The following is a 6,047-nucleotide window of genomic DNA, read 5'->3' on the forward strand; positions in this document are numbered from 1 at the left end:
ATTGAAGAGGGAGAATTCATGAAATCTTTAATTGGCTCACTGAGGATAGAACAGTGTGTCAGGGAAATCTGTGTAATTCTTTCCAAAAGATTAGCTGTACATCTATCTTACTGCACCTATAATATATACAGGTCAAGGGGATTTGTTAGAAAAAGGAAGTGTATCTGGTACTCCCCAAAGAGATAGAAAAACAGGAAGTATGCAAATACTCTTTCCCTTTAGTTTAAAGAAATGCTCTAAGCAAGAGGTTTATTTGGTTCCTGGAATTTTCAACCACCATAAAATGGGTGAATCTATAAATTCTATAAAGGGACATTTATGGGGAGAAGTGAGAGCCATGGTTTATCAAGCTCTCATTTATCCTGAAATACTGCATGAAGTAACCAAGAAAGTAATCCGCATTATGGTTTTCTTTTCCATAGCTGATAGCACCTTTAAGAGGTTAGGTGGAGCAGGGCTCATTCCCATCCCAGAAAAGAAGAAAATTCTGGCTTTATAGATTTCTTCAATGCACACCCAGTGAAGTCAGGTGGTGATTCCTTATGTTTTCTCTGAATTCACTTCAGTGTAATATCTGTTATTCAATAACTGGCAGAAACCTATCAAATGCACAGGTAGCTTTTAGTGCAGTAGGAGAAGAAAAAATCCTATACATTATGGTGAAATGACATGGAGTATTGCAGGCACTGTATTCAGATTCAGGAAACCTGGGTTTGATAGACCACTCTCACACTCATTTGCTTTAAGGTAACTGAAAGGAGGTCATTTAGCCTCTTGCAACCTTACTTTTCCTCATCTATAAAATGGGGATTTTAAAGAAACTCATCTCACAAGGTTATTTGAGGATGAAATTGAAATAAGATAATGTGTCAACGCAGTTTTGACAGATACTGAACTCTCAATACATATTGATTAAATTAGAATATCGCATAGAGAGTAACAGTTGGGAGACAATTATTAAATGCTACATTACAAGGTGATGACCCCAAGAAAAAGTCTTCTCCAATGGTCATAGCTGTCCAAAGGCAAACTGGCTTATCTCAAGAGGCAATGAATACTGGCAGGGGTCAAAGGCAGACTAATTATTAGACTAGGTTATGTGGGGAGCTCTGAAGCATTACATGTAGGGTTCAATGTCAAACTTACTCTCATTATCCCTCATAACTTCACTCTTATTTTTTCTACCTAACTTTCCTTTATCTACAATTTCATTTTAAAAAATCCTGTCATCAAGTCTCTATCTTTGTAAGCTGCCTTGACAATTTTTTGAAATAAAGCCTGACATAAACAAATAAGCAAACAAATTTCAAAACAATCATAAGTGGAATTGAATCTAGGAATTAATATTTTTTGTGGTTTCATTTTTTGTACTAGGAGTGATTTTGTAGGGAAAGTGTGCCTTCAGGGAAAGTGAGAATTAACTAAGAATCACAAATTCCTTCTATTGTCATAGTTTTTAGGTAATTGCTTTGTGGGTAGGCATTTTGCCATCAGCTATGACTTTATAAGAGTGGATTTATAAATTAATAATTATACTGCCACCCATTGGTTAAGTTCAAGTTTTTATTTTATTTAAAAATTTTTTTTATTAACATATAATTTATTGTTTGATTCAGGGGTACAAGTCTGTGATTTATCAGTCTTACACAATTCACAGCACTCACCATAGTACCTACCCTCCCCAATGTCCATCACTCAGCCACTCCATCCCTCCCACTACTCTCCACTCCAGCAACCGTCAGGTTGTTTCCTGAGATTAAGAGTCTCTTACGGTTTGTCTCCCTCTCTGGTTTTGTCTTGTTTCATTTTCCCCTCCCTTCCCCTATGATCCTCTGTCTTGTTTCTCAAATTCCTCATATCAGTGAGATCATATGATTCTTGTCTTTCTCTGATTGACTTATTTCACTTAGCATAATACCCTCTAGTACCATGCACGTTGTTGCAAATGGCAAGATTTCATTTTTTGATGGCTGCATAATATTCCATTGTGCACATAGCACATCTTCTTTATCAATTCATCTGTTGATGGACATCTAGGCTCTTTCCATAGTTTGGCTATTGTGGACATTGCTGCTATAAACATTGGTGTGCATATGCCCTTTCGGATCACTACTTTTGTATCTTTGGGGTAAATACCCAGTAGTGCAATTGCTGGATCATAGGGTAGCTCTATTTTCAACTTTTTGAGGAACCTCCATACTGTTTTCCAGAGTGGCTGAACCAGCTTGCATTCCCACCAACAGTGTAGGAGGGTTCCCCTTGCTCCGCATCCCCGCCAACATCTGTCGTTTCCTGACTTGTTAACTTCAGCCATTCTGACTGGTGTGAAGTGTTATCTCATTAAGGTTTTGATTTGGATTTCCCTGATGCCAAGTGATGTTGAGCACTTTTTCATGTGTCTGTTGGCCATTTGGATGTCTTCTTTGGAAAAATGTCTGTTCATGTCTTCTGCCCATTTCTTGATTGGATTATTTGTTCTTTGGGTGTTGAGTTTGATAAGTTCTTTACAGATTTTGGATACTAGCCCTCTATCTGATATGTCATTTGCAAATATCTTCTCCCATTCCGTTGGTTGTCTTTTGCTTTTGTCAACTGTTTCCTTTGCTATGCAAAAGCTTTTTGTCTTGATGAAGTCCCAAGAGTTCATTTTTGCCCTTGCTTCCCTTGCCTTTGGTGATATTTCTAGGAAGAAATATCTGCGGTTGAGGTCGAAGAGGTTGCTGCCTGTGTTCTCCTCAAGGATTTTGATGGATTCCTATCTCACATCGAGGTCTTTCAACCATTTTGAGTCTATTTTTGTGTGTGGTGTAAGGAAATGGTCCAGTTTCATTCTTCTGCATGTGGCTGTCCAATTTTCCCAACACCATTTGTTGAAGAGACTGTCTTTTTTCCATTGGACATTCTTTCCTGCAATGTCAAAGATTACTTGACCGTAGAGTTGAGGGTCCATTTCTGGGCTCTCTATTCTGTTTCATTGATCTATGCGTCTGATTTTGTGCCAGTACCATACTGTTTCGATGATTACAGCTTTGTAATAGAGCTGGAAGTCCGGAATTGTGATGCCACCAGATTTGCTTTTCTTTTTCAACATTCCTCTGGCTATTCGGGGTCTTTTCTGGTTCCATACAAATTTTAAGATTATTTGTTCCATTTCTTTGAAAAAAGTGGATGGTATTTTGATAGGGATTGCATAAAAATGTGTACATTGCTCTAGGTAGCATAGACATTTTCACAATATTTTTTCTTCCAATCCATGAGCATCCATTTCTTTGTGTCTTCCTCAATTTCTTTCATGAGTATTCTGTAGTTTTCTGAGTACAGATCCTTTGCCTCTTTGGTTAGATTTATTCCTAGGTATCTTATAGTTTTGGGTGCAATTGTAAATGGGATCGACTCCTTAATTTCTCTTTCATCTGTCTTGTTGGTGTATATAAATGCAACTGATTTCTGTGCATTGATTTTATATTCTGCCACTTTACTGAATTGCTGTATGAGTCTAGCAGTTTTGGGGTGGGGTCTTTTGGGTTTTCCACATAAAGTATCATAACATCTGCAAGTAGTGAGAGTTTGACCTCTTCTTTGCCAATTCAGATGCCTTTATTTCTTTTTGTTGTCTGATTGCTGAGGCTAGGACTTCTAGTACTGTGTTGAACAGCAGTGGTGATAGTGGACATCCCTGCTGTGTTCCTGACCTTAGGGGGAAAGCTCTCAGTTTTCCACATTGAGGATAATATTCGCTGTGGGTTTTTCATAGATGGCTTTTATGATATTGAGGTATATACCCTCTATCCCTACACTGTGAAGAGTTTTAATCAAGAAAGGATGCTGTGCTGTGAATTGCGTAAGACTGTTGAATCACAGACCTGTACCTCTGAAACAAATAATACATTGTATGTTAAAAAAAAAAAAAGAAGATAGTAAGAAGAGAGAAATGAAGGGGGAAAATCAGTGGGGGAGACGAACCATGAGCGACTATGGACTCTGAGAAACAAACTGAGGGTTCTAGAGGGGAAGGGGGTAGGGGGATGGGTTAACCTGGTGATGGGTATTAAAGAGGGCACGTACTGAATGGAGCACTGGGTGTTATATACTGCTTCAATTTCCTTACTGGTTATGGGTCTGTTCAAGTTTTCTATTTCTTCCTGATCCAGTTTTGGTAGTTTATACATCTCTAGGAATGCATTCATTTCTTCCAGATGATCTAATTTGCTGGCATATATTTGCTTATAATATGTTCCTATAATTGTTTGTATTTCTTTGGTGTTGGTTGTGATCTCTCCTCTTTCATTCATGATTTTATTTATTTGGGTCATTTCTCTTTTCTTTTTGATAAGTCTGCCCAAGGGTTTATCAATCTTATTGATTCTTTCAAAGAAGCAGCTCCTAGTTTCGTTGATCGGTTCTACTGTTCTTTTGGTTTCTATTTCATTGATTTCTGCTCTGATCTTTATTATTTCTCTTCTCCTGCTGGGTTTAGGCTTTATTTGCTGTTCTTTCTCCAGCTCCTTTAGGTGTAGGGTTAGGTTGTGTATATGAGACCTTTCTTGTTTCTTGAGAAAGGCTTGTATTGCTATATACTTTCCTCTTAGGACCACCTATGCTGCATCCCAAAGATTTTGAGCAGTTGTGCTCTAATTTTACTTTGTTTCCATGAATTTTTTTAATTCTTCTTTAATTTCCTGGTTGACCCATTCATTCTTTAGTAGGATGCTCTTTAGCCTCCATGTATTTGAGTTCTTTCCGACTTTCCTCTTGTGATTGAGTTCTAGTTTCAAAGCACTGTGGTCTGAAAATATGCAGGGAATGATCCCAATCTTTTGGTACCAGTTGAGTCCTGATCTGTGACCCAGGACATGATCTATTATGGAGAATGTTCCATGGGCACTAGAGAAGAATGTATATTCTGTTGCTTTGGCATGGAATGTTCTGAATATATCTGTGAAGTCCTTCTGGTCTAGTAAGTCCTTTAAAGCCTTTATTTCCCTGTTGATCTTTTGCCTAGATGATCTGTCCATTTCAGTGAGGGGGGTGTTAAAGTCCCCCACTATTATTGTATTATTATTAACATGTTTCTTTGATTTTGTTATTAATTGGCTTATATAATCGGCTGTTCCCATGTTAGCGGCATAGATATTTAAAATTATTAGATCTTCTTGTTGGATAGACCCTTTTAAGTATCATGTGGTTTCCTTCCTCATCTCTTATTATAGTCTTTGGTTTAAAATCTAATTTGTCTGATATAAGGATTGCCACCCCAGCTTTCTTTTGATGTCCATTAGCATAGTAAATGGTTTTCCAACCCCTCACTTTAAACCTGGAGGTGTCTCTAGGTCTAAAATGAGTCTCTTGCAGACAGCATATCTATGGGTCTTGTTTTTTTATCCAATCTGACACCCTGTGTCTTTTGATTGGGGCATTTTGCCCATTTACATTCAGGGTAACTATCGAAAGATATGAACTTAGTGCCATTGTATTGCCTATAAGATGACTGTTACTGTATATTGCCTCTGTTCCTTTCTGGTCTATGTTACTTTTAAGCTCTTTCTTTGCTTAGAGGACCCCTTTCAATATTTCTTGTAGGGCTGGTTTGGTGTTTGCACATTCTTTTAGTTTTTGTTTGTCCTGGAAGGTTTTTCTCTCCTATTTTCAATGATAGCCTAGCTGGATATAGTATTCTTGGTGCATATTTTTCTCATTTAGTGCTCTGAATATATCATGCGAGTCCTTTCTGGCCTGCCAGGTCTCTGTTGTGAGGTCTGCTGCCAACCTAATGTTTCTACTGTTGTAGGTTACAGACCTTTTGTCCCGAGCTGCTTTCAGGATTTTCTCTCTCTCTGAGACTTGTGAGTTTTACTATTAGATGTCAGGGTGTTGACCTATTTTTATTGATTTTGAGTGGGGTTCTCTGTGCCTCCTGGATTTTGATGCCTGTTTCCTTCCCTATATTAGGGAAGTTCTCTGCTATAATTTGCTCCAATATACCTTCTGCCCCTCTCTCTCTTTCTTCTTCTTCTGGGATCCCAATTGTTCTAATGTTGTTTCACTTT

Source organism: Eumetopias jubatus, unplaced genomic scaffold (genome assembly GCF_037043125.1).
Source record: "Eumetopias jubatus isolate StellerSeaLion01/CBP00866 unplaced genomic scaffold, mEumJub1_p1.0 scaffold_11, whole genome shotgun sequence".
Classification (NCBI taxonomy): Eukaryota; Metazoa; Chordata; class Mammalia; order Carnivora; family Otariidae; genus Eumetopias; species Eumetopias jubatus.